This window comes from Rhynchophorus ferrugineus, unplaced genomic scaffold (genome assembly GCF_030347505.1).
Source record: "Rhynchophorus ferrugineus isolate W39M unplaced genomic scaffold, kcgeb_rfMv2 rfM1, whole genome shotgun sequence".
NCBI classification, from domain to species: domain Eukaryota; kingdom Metazoa; phylum Arthropoda; class Insecta; order Coleoptera; family Curculionidae; genus Rhynchophorus; species Rhynchophorus ferrugineus.
Genome location: NW_027472580.1, coordinates 21,165,494 through 21,186,626, shown reverse-complemented (window position 1 = coordinate 21,186,626; position 21,133 = coordinate 21,165,494). Strand labels below are relative to the sequence as shown.

The window sequence follows — 21,133 nt, the reverse complement described above, 5'->3', positions numbered from 1 at the left end:
ATTACTTGGCAGGATATTTTGTTATATCTCGGTTATGTTTGAGTATATGCATCTAATGTCATTCATTCCAAAAAAACAAAATTGTACAATTAACAAGTTTGTTGATATTAAAATGTTTATTAACAACCTTCATTCTTGTTAGAAATTCACTAGTATTATAAACTTCTACTGAAATTGCATCTAAAATGGCGAAGCAAGTTGTACAAGACTAAAATGTTAAAATGTAAAGTGGTTGATATATTGTTTATAATATTCAAATAAAACGTGCCATTCAAATAAAACCGTCTCCGATAGATCCAGCTAAATTAAGCCATAAGATAGATATCTTAAGTAGGCGCATGTAAAACAAAGTTTGACTTTGTTGTTCTGCCGCTTGGCAGCTATAATATAATTTTTTTTATAACATCTTTATTAGATACGCTTAGTACAATCTTATTTTACAATTAATTTATTACTACTTTTCCTATGTACTTGGATTAATTAACAAGCAAGACGAGTGCGAGAAAATACATCAGTATGTATTCCTCAATTGTAAAATTATTTATTAATTATTAACTTATAGCTATAGTTTACACTAAATGTATACACTTTATATAAGTTCGTATGGTTTTGTTCGTTTCAATCTTCTGACATCCTGCGCGCTGTCCAGAAGTTGTATTGCTTCCACGTTAGTATGATTTAGTAATCTTCTCACGTGTTTCAAGGCGAAATCTTGGATAACTTCGCAAATCCATTTGATTTCCAGGTCATCGTGCAGGTCTTTGTTGGTTACGATAGCGATAGGCATTGGTAATCAATAGAAGAACCTTGTTTTGGCAGCGTTGTATGACTAGTTGATTTGAATTTTTAGTGCAACCCCATACTTGCACCCCATAGGTCCAAATTGGCTTTATAATTATATTATAGATCAACCTCTTTGATTTTAGATCAAGTTGAGAGTATCTTCCGACTAACCAGTATAGTTGTTTTAATCTGGATCTAATGTGTTTTGCTTTTTGTCTAACGTGATGCTTCCAAATTAATCTACCGTCAAGATGGATTCCAAGGTATTTAGCAGATTCTGTTTGAGGAATCGGGCATCCATTGAGTGATATAATTAAGTTTTTATTATTTCGCCTCAATGCAAAATTAACGTGGACAGATTTGAAGCTATTAAGTTGAATTTTCCAATCTCTCGTCCATTTGTAGATTTTGTTGACTGTCACTTGCACTTTTTCTATTACCCTAGGCAGAGATATATCTTTCGCTATAATAATTGTGTCGTCAGCAAAGGTTCCAAGAAGTGTTTCTTTTGTTGTTGGAATGTCAGCAGTGTAGAGCAGATATAGGAGAGGTCCTAAGACGCTACCTTGTGGAACTCTAGCCGAGAATATTATAAATAAATACAAAATAAATGACAAATTTGACGAACTTAATTGGCAGTAATAATGCTGAAGTAAACCAATTATAAACGCTAATTAATTCAATTGGGGAAATAGTGGGTTCTTGGAAAATTTTGGTAATCGTGTAGCAGCAGCATTTCTTAACAATGTTGATTATACACCTATGTGTTCCAAGGTATCCTGCTGTATATTAGAAGAAACTTAAATACTTAAAAAATATTTTGAACAAAAAAAATTGAACCGACTTCAAAAATAAATAAGGGTCTCACTAAAATGCAAAAAATAATTAAAATTGGATTTTAACACAAACAAAAAAACGTTAAAATAGGTACGTAATAATCGTTCAATTTTTTTAAAATTATATATCAGTAGAGTATTAAAAACATAATTAAGTTTAATGAATTACGGTCGAATTTCAACCTTTGGATGATCAATGTTATTTTAACTTCATTATTTGTGATGCCATTTATACTCGATAAATTTATACTATTTATACGAAAAATTGCCTCTTTTTAGCCCCGAACAAACACGATAAATAACAGTTTGCTGTACAATAGTCTTTTAGCGGGGCGATTTGTACTGTAAATTAAAGTGTCGCTCGTAATATTCTTTTAGAACCCATTATTTCATTCTGGTCAGCGTTAACCCGGAAGATATGAAACCTCTGGTTAGGCCAGGGCCGAAAATAGCACACTCCCGCTATTGTTCGAATTAATTAGAGCTGGGGCAATTTCCGCTTTTCATCTATCAGCCAATTATGAGAGCTTTCCACGCGAACAGGCCCATTGAATCTCGCCTTTAGGGGCCATATGGATAAGACTAACTTACTTTTCAGACTTTAATATATCATTTATTGTTTCGCCAAAATGTTTTACTAAGTAAATATTGTTGAAAAAGTTTTTTACATCGAAATTTAATACAATGAAACAAAAATCTAATAATTATACCATTTTAGTAAGATTGAATTATTTATCAATTTCGAATTTTTTAATCTATATCAAAATGATACTTTGTCATAGGTCGGTTGTCTCTTTTCCAGCTAAATTTAACAAATTAGATTAGATTAAACTTCAAAAGTAGTTTAAGAATTAACTAAAACATGTATACGTTAGTATTTTGAATATTAAACTATCAGCCCTATGTTATCCAATTCCAATCACAAATGTATTTGCATATTAGGAGTTAGTATACAAGCTAATAGGTATTACCAACCAACAACTGTTGAATATTATAAATATGATTAAATATATATGTTGCTGAAAACAGTCGAAAAAGTCCATAGTCATAAAACGGTTGAAACAGTCGATAGTCAAAAAACTAAGCAAATGCATGTTCAACTGTTTTTCGATGACAATTCGTGATGTCAGACGAAGATGTACGGACCTATTCCTGTATAAATTGTGAGAGAGGAAAGGACGGAGACAACTGCTTGGAGTAGTTAATTTTATATGAGCTTTTTTTTTTTTCACGTACTAACTTTAAAAAAGAAAAGGAAAAAAACAATTACTGAATACGATTAACATGCAACTAATAATTTCATTTTAAACGAAGTAGAATTACTTTTATATTTCAATGTTCTCTGGATCTGTAAAAAGGAATGGGATTTTTCTATGGAAATTAATAATGCCCCACAAATTTTTTATTATATTTTAATATGTTAATTGCTATTTTAAAATAATATACTATAATAAATATAGACAATACAATAGAACTTATACAAAACCTAAAAACTAAAGATGTACAATGACCATATATACTAAATAAAAATTAAACATATACCTAATCATAGAAAAAACACTAATTCATGACATTAAATTAAATTTAATTTCAATTAAATATGATAGCACAATAACTACTAGAGCTTTTTTTAAATAATTTATTTATTATTGAACGGAAATATTTTTTAACAAAAATCGAGAAAGTAATCAAAATATTACCTATTGTTGCTGAAAGAACAGTCAGAAGTATTTTACTATTTATCTATATTTATATATATATATATATATATATATATATATATATATATATATATATATATATATATATATATATATATAATATATATTATTAAACAACTTTGTGCTTGGCTTAAGTCCTAACCTAAAATTATGAACAGACTTATTAATTATTTTTGAAACATAATTATAAAACTATATGGTTATTTTCATTATTTTCCTATCTTCACGTTTAGTTAATATCGATTAAAATTAAGAAACCTAGGATATTAATTTTTTTTCCTCAGAGCAACTATCCGACGAGTCAAAATCATCATTGCGGCATCTAACTAACGCAGTAACAAATTTTTTATTATATTTTAATATGTTAATTGCTATTTTAAAATAATATACTATAATAAATATAGACAATACAATAGAACTTATACAAAACCTAAAAACTAAAGATGTACAATGACCATATATACTAAATAAAAATTAAACATATACCTAATCATAGAAAAAACACTAATTCATGACATTAAATTAAATTTAATTTCTATTAAATATGATAGCACAATAACTACTAGAGCTTTTTTTAAATAATTTATTTATTATTGAACGGAAATATTTTTTAACAAAAATCGAGAAAGTAATCAAAATATTACCTATTGTTGCTGAAAGAACAGTCAGAAGTATTTTACTATTTATCTATATTTATATATATATATATATATATATATATATTATATTATATATTATATATATATAATATATATTATTAAACAACTTTGTGCTTGGCTTAAGTCCTAACCTAAAATTATGAACAGACTTATTAATTATTTTTGAGTAACAATACAATGAATTAAATATACTCTACAATATATTAATATTTTCAGTAAATCCTTTGGTACATTTTGAATTACACACGCGTCTTTGACTCACATTTTAAGCCATTTTGATTCATTATGAAATAACATTCGGTCACCATATAGTATTCAATTTTAACCTTACCCCCATTAATTGAATCATAAAACCAAAAATTAATTATGTAATTAATACATTTGATATTAACATTTCATGATCAACAGTTAATAGCACTAAAATGATTTTTCTAATTTGATTAATTAGTTTTAGTTCGTAAGATCCAGTCCTTTTTATATATATTTTTACCTCCTTTTTATATATTTTTATTATTTACTTATTAGGTGTATGAAGTCTGCACATTTTTCAAGAAACACTATATTATAATAGTAATAAATACAATAAATATAATAAATAATAATGATAAATTAACAAAATTAATATAATAAATCATCCAGCCTTTTGAACAATTTGTCCATTAATATAATACATTAATACAACAAATAGTAGTCAGATAGATCTATGTCTGATTAATAAGTTTAAGAGGGTTTTCTGAGAGGTAGGAGCAACTTGAAATAAATGATTGTCATGCAGTACTATGACTTGCGTGCTTCCTTTTTCAGCATATTCTGATCAAATATTTCAGATGATGATCAATTATATGCTGTAGCATTTCGCAGTAATCATATAAATAGTTCGAAGAGTTCATAATAAAACACTCCCTAATATCCCATTAAATACAAGAGAATCTTAAGAGATTCTGGCACCAGGTCTCTAGCCAAACCATCCAGAATCTTTCTTATTTTCGTTTACACAGGATTTGGTCTTAGTGAACCTATTTTGAACCGACTCTTCATTATTACTAGACAATATGGGACTACTAGAAGAAAGAGTATCCAATTCATTTTTCGCGGTGGTCAGTTCGGACACCGACTTGAAACTCTGCACATGCTGATGGTCGTGCTTCACAGTACTATAATTATACGACATAGTTTTACTAGGTATCTGGGATAGCGTCTTCGAATTAAACTTAAAATTACTTCCTGGCTTATTGAACGGAGGGTGATCGTTGAAAATTGCCTTACCTTATCGATTGGAAGCTTCACGCAGAATTCGATAACTTTCGGCCGCCTTTTTCTTACAATGGAAGTAAAAAATAAACATTCCCGTAAATAGGATCTACTCCGTAAGAAGTCAAACATTTTCTGATTTTTTTGCGCTGAAAGAATGTGTTACGAAAATACTTCGACGTGAATACTGCGACGAAATGACACATACTGAAAATTGAAGCCTGTCAATGAGGCTTCAACATGAAGTTGGTTACAAATGTACCCGATGTGATTTAATACACAGTAACACCATCTGTTGTAAATCCTTTAATATTAATTTATAAAGTTGATAAAACATTTATACCAATAATAACACAATTATGTGACAAATCATACACCCAATACTTTATCATAATTATCATATATAAATATATAGCAACATTGTATAACACAAACGAATAACAAAGAACAGAAACCAAATTCAAAATTATATAGAGTTTATTTTCTGTGTAACCTAAGTTTAGTTGTACAATATCAACGCTGCCCTGCCCATAAATCCGGATTGGGCTGATAGAGATCCTGAGTGGGAATGGCTAATACAGTACCGAACAATCGGATAAACCTCGTAAAAAGATTCAGAGCCCCTCCGCCGAACAGCTTCAAGAACTTCTTCAGCGGATTCTCCGGCTGCTTCGGCATAACCATCACCGAAAACAAACTGTTATCAGAGAGCAGCCAGATCAACAATGAGGTGATTAGCAAAGCACAAAGGTACGAGCTCAACTGTAGTAAAGTGAGCCAGTGGCTCTGAACGCGATGGGAATCCGATAACAGTCGTTTGGCATCAAAATAAGTTGAATCGATTTCCGATCCGTCATCATACAGGTACGTTTTCTTATCAGAACTATTTTCCGGGACGTTATCGACGGCAGTTTTCATCGAAGATGAAACTGAAAATAGCGGAAAGGTTCGGGATCTTTTCCAAGGTACCTGCAACAATGAGTACTTTTCGGTGAGCCTCTTGTCCTTCCAGGGTGGCTCATCTAGAGATTCTAGTACCGGATCTCTCGTAAGATCTTCCAGAAGATCCTCGTTTTCAACAGAAAACCGGGATTTAATTTTATCTTTTTTATGTTCGTTTACACGCGATTTGGTCATAGTAAACTTATTTTGAAACGACTCTTCATTATTACCGGACAATATGGGACTACTGGAGGAAATAGTATCCAATTCTTTTTTCGCGGTGGTCAGTTCGGACACCGACTTGAAACCTTGAACATCCTGAGGAGTACGCTTCAGTGTACTATAATTATACGACTTAGTTTTATCCGATAACTTGGATAGCGTCTTCGAGTTAAACTTAGGATTACTTCGTGGCTTACTGAACGGAGGGTGATCGTTTAAAATTGCCTTACCTTATCGATTGAAAGCTTCACGCAGAATTCGATAACGTTCGGCCGCCTTTTTCTTACAATGGAAGTAAAAAATAAACATTCCCGTAAATAGGATCTACTCCGTAAGAAGTCAAACATTTTCTGATTTTTTTGCGCTGAAAGAATGTGTTACGAAAATACTTCGACGTGAATACTGCGACGAAATGACACATACTGAAAATTGAAGCCTGTCAATGAGGCTTCAACATGAAGTTGGTTACAAATGTACCCGATGTGATTTAATACACAGTAACACCATCTGTTGTAAATCCTTTAATATTAATTTATAAAGTTGATAAAACATTTATACCAATAATAACACAATTATGTGACAAATCATACACCCAATACTTTATCATAATTATCATAAATAAATATATAGCAACATTGTATAACACAAACGAATAACAAAGAACAGAAACCAAATTCAAAATTATATAGAGTTTATTTTCTGTGTAACCTAAGTTTAGTTGTACAATATCAACGCTGCCCTGCCCATAAATCCGGATTGGGCTGATAGAGATCCTGAGTGGGAATGGCTAATACAGTACCGAACAATCGGATAAACCTCGTAAAAAGATTCAGAGCCCCTCCGCCGAACAGCTTCAAGAACTTCTTCAGCGGATTCTCCGGCTGCTTCGGCATAACCATCACCGAAAACAAACTGTTATCAGAGAGCAGCCAGATCAACAATGAGGTGATTAGCAAAGCACAAAGGTACGAGCTCAACTGTAGTAAAGTGAGCCAGTGGCTCTGAACGCGATGGGAATCCGATAACAGTCGTTTGGCATCAAAATAAGTTGAATCGATTTCCGATCCGTCATCATACAGGTACGTTTTCTTATCAGAACTATTTTCCGGGACGTTATCGACGGCAGTTTTCATCGAAGATGAAACTGAAAATAGAGGAAAGGTTCGGGATCTTTTCCAAGGTACCTGCAACAACGAGTACTTTTCGGTGAGCCTCTTGTCCTTCCAGGGTGGCTCATCTAGAGATTCTAGTACCGGATCTCTCGTAAGATCTTCCAGAAGATCCTCGTTTTCAACAGAAAACCGGGATTTAATTTTATCTTTTTTATTTTCGTTTACACGCGATTTGGTCATAGTAAACTTATTTTGGTACGGTTCCTTCTTCGCCAGAAACGACTCTTCATTATTACCGGACAATATGGGACTACTGGAGGAAATAGTATCCAATTCTTTTTTCGCGGTGGTCAGTTCGGACACCGACTTGAAACCTTGAACATCCTGAGGAGTACGCTTCAGTGTACTATAATTATACGACTTAGTTTTATCCGATAACTTGGATAGCGTCTTCGAGTTAAACTTAGGATTACTTCGTGGCTTACTGAACGGAGAGTGATCGTTTAAAATTGCCTTACGGTATCGATGGGGAGATTTTCGTGGTCGTGTCCCCGTTGCGTGTCGCAAGTCGATGCAATCTTCGTTAAAAATTATTTTCAAAGGCGAAGCGCTCATTCTAATAGGTTTCGTGAAAGATCATCGCTAAAACTACTATAGACGAACATACGATGATTAACAAAAAACACCATTCGCTGACCCGTTGACTTTGACAAAAATAATTGTCATTAGACGTGTTACGATATACGGGGATCTAGAAAAGTTAATAACAGTAACTTAACCCGATTTACATGTCTACGGACACATATTCCCCAAATATATCGTACATTATCGAGAATAGTGTGACAAAGTAGAGAGTTCGTAAACTGTCACTATTCAAAAAAATATGATGAAAATAATTCCAGACGTTACATCGCATGTTGTTGCACATGTTGTATTGAAATAATAATATAATACTTGGTTATAGGTATGATAAATTAAAATAACTACAATAGAGTAATCCTTTGCATCAAAAGGTAATAATACTAATGACTAATAATGTTCGCGGTCATATTCATAGCGATCAAATCATATTTCTCATATAAACAGAATTCTTTTAAAACGAAACGTTTTGTTATTAAAACTTGTTTTGACAATATTTTCATCATAACATCAGTAATATATTTGATGTATAATATTAATTAAATTAATATATGTCTGTTTATTAAAACATTAATATATAGTCTATTCAAAGTTTTTTTAGTAATGCGTTGTGGATGTTGCCGCATCAACTTTGAGTTTTAGTTCAGTTTGGCATACAACAAGAAAATTCTAATATAAATAAAATAATTGAACAAAAAGGTTATCAAATATAATTTATTTAAACATTATAGTACATCTAATACATATATTATCGAATGACTTAAAACTAAAATTAAGAACATACGTTTGTAGGTTAAATTTGTTTTGTTTACACTGTATTGTTTTCCACACCATCCATGACATGTTTTAGGCGCGTTTTTTATGTAGTATTATCCCCCTGGAGGCCCAATCCACCTAATTAACAATTATATATCTGAGAAAAGTATTTTACTTTCATTTGAGAGCATATTTACGTTTTACGTTTAGTTCTTGTTTCCTTCGATGGTGTGTTTACTTGAAAAATCATCCTGGTATCACTGTATTTTTATTTCTTCTGCTACTATCTGTGTACACCATTCTTGATAACATTAATCAATGAATTCTGTCTACTCTGTCTAATGCATTTACCATATCTACAAAACAGTTAGTATTCATTCTCTTCTCATATGCTCTAACCTAATGCTTATGTTTAATTTTGAACAATTACAATCATATCTGTGCCCACAAATCTTTCACGCCATACAATACCGTTTTCTACAGTTATATACAATTAATTATGTGTATACATTTAGTTGTTTCCACTATCATCACTCTGTCTCGGGAATTTCCAGCATTATCACAAATCCTGAAAGTTTCCTTCAGTCACTTTCACTTTACGACTCACTATACAATTTAATCATTAAACTGTTAAATTCTAATCTGTCTAAAATATATTCACGATTCCATCATTTATAAATTACTTCCTCTTGTCCTTTTTATGTCTTATCGAGTTCATCCAAACCGAAGGTGTTATGGTTGACAATGGAATATCCTTCTCAACCAGCAATATATCTGCAATTAACGATTAATAAATATAATTACCAACAAAACCGAATTGAATGCTATTGCAACTTTTACTTTTTCTATCAATTTGTATTGTCTTTACACTTTTTTTGTTACAGTCTTGCCAAGAGAGCCACAATGAACCATTTTGAAATATTCAAGTTTCTTATATTATTTTATGCTTTTAATTGAATTCTTTTTAAGGTAATGTCTGGAAATTCCAATAAACCTCTCCGAGGGTTATCTTTACACCATTTAAAAGATTAATTGTAAGAGTGTATCAAAGGATGTCTTACATCCCTCAAAAAGCTGCATGTCCCTAATTATTTTATGTATACTTCCAGAGAGACAATTTCCTCTAAAATAATTTTATTAAATTATATTTATATCGATAAAATAATATAAATAATATTAAATAATATAAAATAGTTTGTGGACTTATATTATTTAATATCATTAATAATTACCTCACTAACAGAATTTACCGGTAAAATGGAGGGCTCCGTTATCTAGTTCTTTTTCGAAATAACCTATGAAAGCCGCAATCAATTTCTGACCCTGAATATCTATTGTTTTGGGTATTTTTAAACAAGGTAATGTGATATATTACAGAGCGACTTAAAATTTATCAAAATAATAGGCTAAAATAATGTCCGTCGGTTTATAACCTGTAATAATTATAACAGATATTTTGAATAATTTAGCGTACATCTGACAACCGGACGACGACCAGCTGTCAGACGTATACAAAATTCTTGAAAGCAATAGTGATAAGAGGTTCGAACTCTTACCTATAAATTATTGTGGCTGCATAATTAAGTTTTTAGATATAGTATAATGTTAAAATAAATTATATTTGTTAACATATTTGTTCAATTATTTTATTTAGATTAGAATTTGTTTGTATGTCAACGCCAAACTGTATTAAAACTCAGAGTTTATGCGGCAACATTGTAATGTTTCGACGTCACAAATATCCACGACGCATTACTAAAAAAAATTTTGAATAGACTATATATCCAAACTATCTCAAGAACTAACTCTCGCTAATATTTTTTAATTTGCTTTTTTTTAAATTGCGATAATCAACATGTACTGATACGTTTCTTCACCACTGAACATTATAACAAAAGTAGCGTAAGTAAGATTATTTTCAGAATTGTAACAACTTCAGGGAACCAAATATCCAGAAGAAACCAGAAATTGTTATAGAGTTACATATTTTATTGCATTAATCATTGAAGACCTCAATATTTATCAACACTTTAAAATAATTGCTGAATAACTCTTAAATAATTCATAATTTATTCTATTTGTTCTATGTGCTCCATCTATGCAAATTATTTAGTTAGTTTCAGTTGAACTGAATATTGTCGTTAGTTCACTTATGTATTTATCTTTTATACATATTTCTCAACTAAAATATATATTGAAAAAACAATAAATACTCCAAGCTATTTGACAAAAAATAATTTCTTTACCTACATTTTTAAATAAAATTGTATCGTTGGTTGCTTATTTATTCGACTTTTTGATCTTTAAAATAGTAGCTGTAATTTTTCCTGTTAGTATATAAATTTATTTAAATCCACTACTTTATGTAATATTGTGGAATTTTGCCCGTGTAGGTAGCTAGCTCATCTTTAATTTGTCTTCTATGAATTTTGTTAATCTACTACTCTCTACTTTGTCTTGTGTCCCACATGGGAAGTAATAACTCACCAACAAATGAGAAATTTTACGATCTATTTTATAACTGTTCTGACACCTATTCCTAGTTACTTGGTATTATAAGCTTTAATCGTGATAAATTTCAAGCCTCGCGGTACTAAGCTAACTAATATATAGCAAAAGATATATAATTCATGAAAAAAATATTTCCTAAATTTAAACAATAATCTGTGATCAACTTTATCATTATTTTAAGATCTTATATTTCTTCTTCTTATTAGAATCTTTTAATTTTCAGTAGTATTTGGTAGATCCTCTTCTTCACATTTAGAAAATGCTTCTTTGTAATTAAACATTTATCCATAAAAAGGTTTATAAAACCTAGGAATATAGGTTACGGAGGCATTGCTTTTATATGCTGAAAAGCAACCAACCTTGTCCATGTCAACTGGAGACTCACCTTTTTCAACCTTAATTACTTTATTTATTAAATAAATGACATGCATTAAATAAATGCCATTTTCCGTGCAGTTGAATTCTCTGTTTTTGTATTAATTTTGATTTAGATCATCTTCTTCAACTACGTTTGATTCATTTTATATTCCACTTTATTTTATTCTCACTTTTGTCATTGTCTTTCCAATTTAATGAGTGGTATATTTCCAGTTTACAAAACTGGAGATAACTCCGTAATATTAAAATGAGTTTGTGAATAAATTGGATTTTATTAAATTAAAAATCCATTTTATTTTAAGAAAAAAAGTGGCAACTGTGAAAATAATAGCAACCACAAAACGGTATTGAAGGTTTAAATCTCTTATGACATAAACCTATCACCTATATCCAGCGGTCTCATCACATCCATATAATCTCAACATAAAAACACAATCTTGGTATTTTGATACACAGGACCGTATGTTCCTCCTAAAAAAGGCCAAAGAGATGTAGCTGTTTATAGTTGCAATAACATTATTTGTAATAGAACTGTTACTAACCAAATTTTCATGGTATACCCTGTACGAAATGGTTTCCAAAATTGTAACTGTTTCTACTGCAATTCGCCTTTGATGATCAATCCAGTTAGAAGCTTCTGGCCAAATTTCATCATATTATGTTAAATTGCAGCAAGTCCGTCTTTGATGGCTTTACATCTTAAACTGCTAAATTAATGAACTAGGGCTATTTTAAAAGCTTCATTGTTCCTTAACTAGACAAATTTATGTCTAAAGGTCTTTAGCACCTTCAGTCCAGCTCTTGTGACCTTACAGCTTCAGCACACTTGTTTAAACTCCAGTTAACAACACTAAGAACTTCTCAATCAAACCCCAATCTGATTTTCTTGATAATTAATTTAATTCCACTTAAATGAATGAATATAAAAGAGAACAGTTTTGTCATTGGAATCCTATCTACTTAGCCAATTAAGAAATATGAAATGGGTTTAAAACTTAAAAACATTTATTTAATTTCAGAAACTCATTTTTAATTTGAAACTGTACCAATTATTAATAACTTACATTGAAAGTGATTAGGATAAAATAATATTCATTAAGGTAATTAGTGTTTTTTGCATACAATAATTATTATCGCAACTCAAATGCTTAAAAAAATTGATGTTGGGGTAAAAGACACTATTAAAAACTACATCAATATTGGATTACGTGTCTATCGGTCTGACCATTGTAACTTTCGTTTCTATTCCGATAGGAATGATAAAATGAAAAATAGATCAAAGTAATGTTTGTAAAAACAAATTATTCTGTTTCGTGTTCTATTGAAAAATATACTTAATGGCACCGTAAACGTATGGTAATGTGAATAACTTGAATTGGTTTTAAACATGTCACAGCTAAAACTTAATTATCAAAAACAAATTATCATTGATAATGTTAAAAGACAAAAATAATTTGTAAAATGATTCTTAAAATTGTCATAATCAGATAGAAAGTATATCACTCTATTCTAGTTTCATTGTGTTTCTCATTCTGCCAACCTTCTAAATGAATAACTTTCGTGTTTTGGTTTTACTTATTTCACATTAATGTTCAATATTATAATAAATTTGCCTTTTTTAATCTAGTTGTTGAATTAATTGTTTTCATGTATTTTTGTCAACAATATTATATCAACATAAATAACAGTTTTTCATTTATCAAAATTTAATTATTGAATGTATACAGACGCTAATCATGGATTGACAAAAATTTTATCTTGCGATACTCATAACTTCCGTTGATTTGAAGAAACCTGCTCCTTAAAAATTGGCGACGCAGCTCCGTCGTATTCCGTCAATTGTCGGTTTTAGCTTAAATTAATTAAAAACCTTGATTTTGATGTTAATAACAAAGAACAGTCTGGAGACAAAATGTTAGACAGACAATTGGTAAATCCACTGTTTCCCCATTTTTAAGAATTAAGTTAAACTCCTAATAAAGTAGAGGATACACAGCTTACTTTTACACCTATCCTCGTAATATATTATATAAAACATATTATCTAATAATGCCTCATATCAACTCAGATTACCACGTTAATTTAAACTATCAATACTATTGATAATGATAGACAGACAATATTTAAAAAATCGTTTCTGATAATACGTCTGCCATTCTTGCGACGAACTCTCGAGTACAGTTAAATCCACAGTATCGTAAGAGTAAAATGCGTACCACAACGATTACAAAAAGTGCGATTATATTCGTTTGGTTATCGATTATTTCACAATGTGCCAATATTTTGGGCGTATTTCCTATGCCAGGAGGAAGCCACTATATCCTAGCCTACAAACTGATGCAAGGATTAGCTGAAGCCGGTCACAACATCACCTTCGTTAGTCCTTTTCAAGCAAAAAGTCTGCCTGAAAATGGCACCATCCACGAGATTGTTTTAGATGATTTAATCCAACAATTTCAAGGTAAGAAATTCTTTATTGTCATCTTTGAAAAGAGCTTCCAATATTACTTCTATTTAGATATCATGTGACATAGTTTAATATGGTACCTAAATAACTATCGTATAAAAATCCTTCAAAACAAAATCTCGGTTCAGAATGATACTGAAAATGCTTTCTAAATACGGCATGAGATACTGACTGAAAAACGGAAGAGCCATAGCTGGTGAATACGCTCATATTATTCAACATTGCATAACTTTTGTCATATGGATATAACATTGCGACAGCAATGTAGATTTGGTACTACATTCATCATAAAGCTATATCCATTTATGATAATTTGATCTAAATTAGCTATAAAAATATCCTTTTTTTAAATTATATATTGTCAAAGCAAAATTCCACAATTTACTAAACTTCTTTTGATGATCTCTTTGTAATCAATCTCATTCCCCTTCTACCTGTAATATCTCAGTAACTCTAGGTAATAATATTAACTTAATATAATACTAGTGTTTAACTTTCATTTTTATTCAAGATTCCTTAACTTACACTACTTAAAATATATTCCTGAATAATATCGCCGAAATTACTTTTTCTCATCATATTTCTTAATTTAGATCAATATAGGTATGAAAATGATACGTAACAGAAGAGTTGACTGTGTTTTTTCCTATTTAAAATTCTAAATTTAATCAATTGTTTTTCTGATTCCTGACCAAATGTCACATTTAGCACATATTTGATAAACCTAAAAATATTTCGTCGCAAATTTAAGATTTATATTTTTAGAAGTTCACCTTATATTATCGTTTATAAATCGAAAAATCAAAATAGCACGCAATCCAGTGTGATAGTAAATAAAACGAAGTTAAAATTATTAATTAAAATATGTTGATAACAACATTTCATCATATTAATGAACGAATAATCCGACTGTTTATTCACAGTAACGATACTATTAAGTACACATTATGGGTATTAATACCATTCAATATATACTTTCAAAAGTTGGCCTCATATTATCTTTTATAAATCGCAAAATCAGAATAATATTCAATCAAATACAATAGCAAATAAAATTACCTAATCAACTTGCATGCAAAAAATTTTGATAACAACATTGCATCATATTAATCAACCATTGACCCGATTGTTTATTCACAGTAACGATACTATTAAGTAAATATTGCGGATATTAATATCATTCAATTAAAAATATTAAATAAACATGTGTGTTTTTTAGCTACGTTAAATACTCCAAATTAGAAGGAACTATCTTCATAAAACCACATCGAAATATTATCATCATATATGGTAATATGAAACATTAGTGTTATATAGTAGAAATATATCCATTGTGATAAAATATCACCTATCGAGTTTTGCTTATTATTAAATATATTGTTAACCTAAAAATTAATTTTACATATTAAGTAACACTTTTCTATGCTTCCTACACTGCAAGGCTCTCGTGCGAATCTATACAAGATCAAATGGTTTGATTTAACGGATTTAACACTCCAAGAATTTAGTATTAATATGGGAATGGAGCTTCATTCAGTGTTGCAGAAAATCGCCATAATTCCATTCCATGGCTCAATAGAGATTTTAAAATGGAACCGATAATTGAAAATATATTGGTATATGTGTAATTTGGCTGGTTGTTTCATTTGTAGCGACCTTGAGGCATGTCGAATTTTAGATCGTGGAATAACGGTCTGCAAAATACCCAGAAATATAAGCCCAGCTAGAACCCGACAGCGAATAGCTGGCGGCAACCCCGAGACGTTTATCTGGGATGTTATTGAAGGGTATTTCGGTCATTCAGTGTACCGCTGCCATCCGTTTTATCATTTGTATTTTTTACATTTTTATATAGCCAATAAATAACGGTCACATAATGTAAACACCACTGTTTCATTTCGTTTTACCTCCGTTCACCGAGCCACATCATTTACCCTAAATATCATTACTCTACTTACGTATCATTACCAAATGTAACAATTATACCATATTAGATTTGCTGTAAAGTAGGTAAATACTTAATCCTCATACACTGCCTTTAGCAACACTTACTATTGTTTTTTTTTTTGTTGTTGTACAGCAGACTTCCTCCAATTTAACTCTAAACATTCTGGCTACGATATAAGAGATTTATGCTTCAGTGAATTATTCTGAACGCCTTGCGAATGAACTTCCCACGACAAACTTTCCTGTAGTCTGGAAATGCAGTCTTCGCATTATTAGACCTATAAATTAGTTTTAAAAGATATTTTTAATTCGAAACGCTATTGTGACAGTCGGTTCAATGTACTTTATTCAAAGTATTGTCCATCAAAAACCGCTATTTTTTTCATCTTTAAAATATCACAAGAACGATATAGAGATCGATGAAAATTATTATTAGTGTAATTATTATTAGTCAGAATACTCACTACTATTTTTGGAAGGAATTTGCACGAGAACTGAAAACACTGGTTTGAAATACTGTTTATTTTAATATTAAATTATACATGTGGTCGACGGGAGAATTGATAGGATATTAGGTTAGGTAGAGGAAATACGATAGCGCAGTGGCAGTGGTACTATTACAAGGGGATGGAGAAAAGAAAAGAGAACGAGACGTCGTCGTGATGGCCTTATATAGCCTGGAACTGCATGGTACAAATCCACCGGCGTTGCCAACCTTTGTACTTGTTGTTGGTAAATTGGTGGCGGCCTAAAGGGAAGTGGCGATCGCCACAGTAGTATTGTCACACAAGAAAGTTATGTGATCAGTAGATTCAGCAGTGTTACATTGCCTCATACAAATATACTTTTGGATATTTCTACAGTATTTTGCGATCTTCCTGACAACTTGGCGATACCATATCGCAAGAATGACATAGGTTTGGAAACGGTTCAATGATTAACCTATTTGCGAACTTGTTTAAGATTTGAAAATCGTTTGCCAGCCGTGCCGCTGCAGAATGATTATTCTGCATATATCTGAAAAAGGCGAATTCGAAATGTGAGAGTATATCCTTCACAAGTCTTACAACGTGCGCACTATAAATGTCTAACACTGTTTTGGACTAAGGCTGTAACGGGTTTTGGCAGCAGGTTTATAAAAATGAAATAGCGAAAGTAATAAATATCCAAACATTTGAACCTCCCATGATGAACATGTGTATATACTGAATAATTAAAAAAAAAAGGAAATGGAAAACTGTTATTTTCAAAGAGAAATGTTAAAACCATAGAATTACATTTTTTGAACAGTCGATTAAATTAATAATTCCTATTTCCATCAAGCCCCTAATATTATTATAAAACTTGGATAGAATATTTTTTAAACAAATGAAAAAATAATTTCTCCAAAGACTTTTTAGTCACTTTTTAAAATTAATTGTTTTAAATTTTCTTTCAGGACATCTACAGAACCTATTTAACGAAGATAGTGCTAATATTTTAGATAAAGTGGTACACCTGGCCACTTTCTTACTACCGAATACCAACATGACCTTACACCATCCGAAAGTAAGAGAACTGGTAGAATCTCGTCCGAATTTTGATGCTGTAATAATGGAGCAGTTCAGTAACGATGGTTTAAAGATATTCGCGCACATCTTCAATTGTCCCTTGATTGTGTTAAACAGTATGGGTCCAAATGGACGAATCAACAGCCTAGTGGGCAACTATATTCCAGTCTCATATGTTCGTCATATGTACTTTCAAGGCGATAACGCTGATATGAATTTAATCGAAAGAGGTTACAACTTGGGCCTACACATCCTGGAATATGTAGTCACTAATTGGTACTCAATAGTAAAACATAACGAATTCATACAATCCGCCTTCCCCAGTTCTCCAAATCATTATACAAAAATATTTCGTTAGTCTTGCTTAATTCTCATTCAAGTTTATATACTCCGCAACCATTAGTGCCCAATATGATTGAGATAGGCGGTTATCATATCGACCCTCCAAAGAAACTACCTCAGGATCTACAAACATTTCTGGATGAAGCCAAAGAGGGTGTGATATATTTCAGCATGGGTTCTAATCTAAAAAGCAAGGACATCAGCGAAGATAAAAAGAAGATATTTCTCAACGTTTTGGGAAGATTAAAACAGAAAATTATATGGAAATTTGAGGGGGATCTTCCGGAGAAGCCTGACAATATGATCATTAGCAAATGGTTGTCGCAACAGGATATTTTAGGTATGTATATGGCCTATAAAATATTTTTAAAGGCTTTTTTGTTAATTTGATCAATCATCAGATCAATTGAAAAGTCCCCGGCCTGACACATAAATGGTGTTACTGGAATTAAATCCATATGTTTTTGAGTTAGCCCCAACCCTCAAAAGATGCGTAAATAAATTTGACCGCTATCCGATCATTAGTTTGTGAATAATAGCATTTAAAGTGGAGCGACTTTTGTTATTGTGAAAAAAAATGGATAAAAAGGAATTTCGCGTGTCGAAAAAATATTGCTTTTTGAAGGGAAAAAATACAGTTGAGGCAAAAACTTGGCTTGATGCCGAGTTTCCGGACACTGCCCCAGGAAAATCAACCATTAAAGATTGGTATGTTAAGTTTAGACGTGGTGAAATGCGCACCGAAGACGGTGAATACAGTGGACGCCCAAAAAAGGTTGCTACTGACGAAAATATAAAAAAAATCCACAAAATGATCTTGAATGAAGTTGAAAACGAATGAAATAGCAGATACTCTAAAGATATTAACTGAACGTGTACATCATTCACGAATATTTGGGTATGAGAAAGCTCTGTGCAAAGTGGGTGCCGCGCGAGCTCACTTTTGGCCAAAAACGACGAGTTGATGATTTGGAGCAGTGTTTGAAGCACATTCCAAAATAAAGACGTCATAACCTTGCCAGCCGACTTTTGCGTTTTCCCACCATTTGGAGCAGGTTCACCGTGTGCAGTCCACTCGGCTGACTGTCGATTGGACTTCGGAGTGAAATGATGGAGCCACGTTCCTTCTATTCTCAAAAGTGAGCTTGCGTGGCACCCACTTTGCACAGAGCTTAATATCCAAATATTCGTGAATGATATAATGTGCACGTTCAGTTGATATTTTGAGAATTTCTGCTATTTCACTCAATTCTGGGGTAGTGTCCGAAAACTCAGCATCAAGCCAAGTTTATGCTTCAACTATTTTTTCCCATTAAAAACCAATATTTTATCAACACGCGAAATTCCTTTTTAACCATTTTTCACAATAACAAAAGTGCTTCACTCAAAATGCTATAATTCACAAACTAATTATCCGACAGCTGTAAAAATTCTACACGCATCTTTTGAGGGTTAGGGCTAACTAAAAAACATATGGATTTAATTCTAGTAGCGCCATCTATGTGTCAGACCGAGGACTTTTCAATTGACCTGTTAGAGTAATTTAAAGGCAAATTGTAGTTATTGCAAAACGATAGTTCGCGGTTCGAGCCTGCAGAATTCATAATTGTTAATGAAAAACGCAGACGCGACTTCAGTCAAGACAGAATATAATCAGTCATATATTTCAAACTCCATGAAAAAACTTTATATAAATCTCACTTAGTGATTACTACCACGTAGTCTAAGCACATTAGATGACATTTTACTACCAATAATTGAAAATATACCTAAAGTCGGTTACAACCTCAACTTGAGTTTCTCTAAAGTAAAGAAGACAATTATATCAAGAATAAATTATGGAGGCAATGATCTTAGAACCTATGGAAGATGTTATTACTTTGGATTTATGGAATGTGTTATCTTTGTTTAAACTAAACCCTTCTATAAAGGGATTTATGACATATGCTTGGTATTTTTACTGACTTCGAAAATTTACCAATCTCTTATCCAATTCAAGAAGGATAATATAATTCGGAATTGTTAACCCAATGTGGCCAATATATCCATATTTTTTAACTGATAGTTTTGCATATTTGTTCAAAAATATATGGATATTTTGAATATAGATTATTGAACTTAATACCATAAAACAATTAATGTTTCAGCTCACCCAAATGTAAAATTATTCATTGGACATGGAGGACTTCTAAGCATAACAGAAACCATCTATCATGGCGTACCGATCTTAGTAATTCCGGTGTTCGGAGATCAACCAGAAAACGCAAAAAGAGCAGTAGATGCAGGATACGGTTTGGCCATTAACTATAGGGATAAAAACTTCACCGAAGCTCATTTTAAGAGCTTAGTGGACGAACTTCTTAATAATCCCAAATATAGGGAGAATGCGAAGAGAATGTCGCGTCGGTTCCATGACAAACCCATGAAACCTCTGGACACTGCCGTATATTGGATAGAGTACGTTATCAGGAATAATGGAGCTAAACACTTACAAGTAGCCGGGGTAAAGCAACCCTGGTACCAATTATTTATGCTTGACGTTCTTTTATTTATAATAGTATTGATATGTATTTTAATAAAATCAGTCGAAATTATTATAAAAGGAATAGTACATAAAATTATTTATAAAAGACCAAAATTAAAGACACAATAAATAAAATTATTTTCAAAAAACATCACGAGTTTTACTGCTTAAGAAATAAACTTAGGCTTACTAAACGAAAAACATTTTTAAACCTTCGAAATTCAATAGAATTGACGTTAGTTAAACAAATGAAGCACCGATTATACATTTGATAATAGAAATAAATCTTTATTTTATAGTTGGTAATAATAATGGTATGTTTAAATATAATAGTTGTGTCACATATAATATAATGCAGTGAAAAAATATAGAATAATGTACAACTAAATGAAAATTCTACCATTTTCTAAAACTTAGTTTTGTCTTTCTAGCAACATGGCCATACCGTTACGAAATAACGACGATGATTTGGCAGTTATTCAATAGTCAATCC

General features: G+C 31.4%; 1 protein-coding gene and 1 pseudogene across 2 annotated transcripts in view; one reads left to right on the top strand and one right to left on the bottom strand.

Annotated features, from left to right (window-relative positions):
• LOC143206226 (cytochrome b5 reductase 4) overlaps positions 1-21,133 on the bottom strand; it is a 227,083-nt gene that overhangs the window by 120,593 nt on the left and 85,357 nt on the right. The window lies entirely within an intron of this gene.
• On the top strand, positions 13,953-20,780 carry LOC143206406 (UDP-glycosyltransferase UGT5-like; annotated as a pseudogene). The gene is made up of 3 exons (XR_013008380.1): positions 13,953-14,271; positions 17,663-18,456; positions 20,264-20,780. The product of XR_013008380.1 is annotated as a UDP-glycosyltransferase UGT5-like (transcript).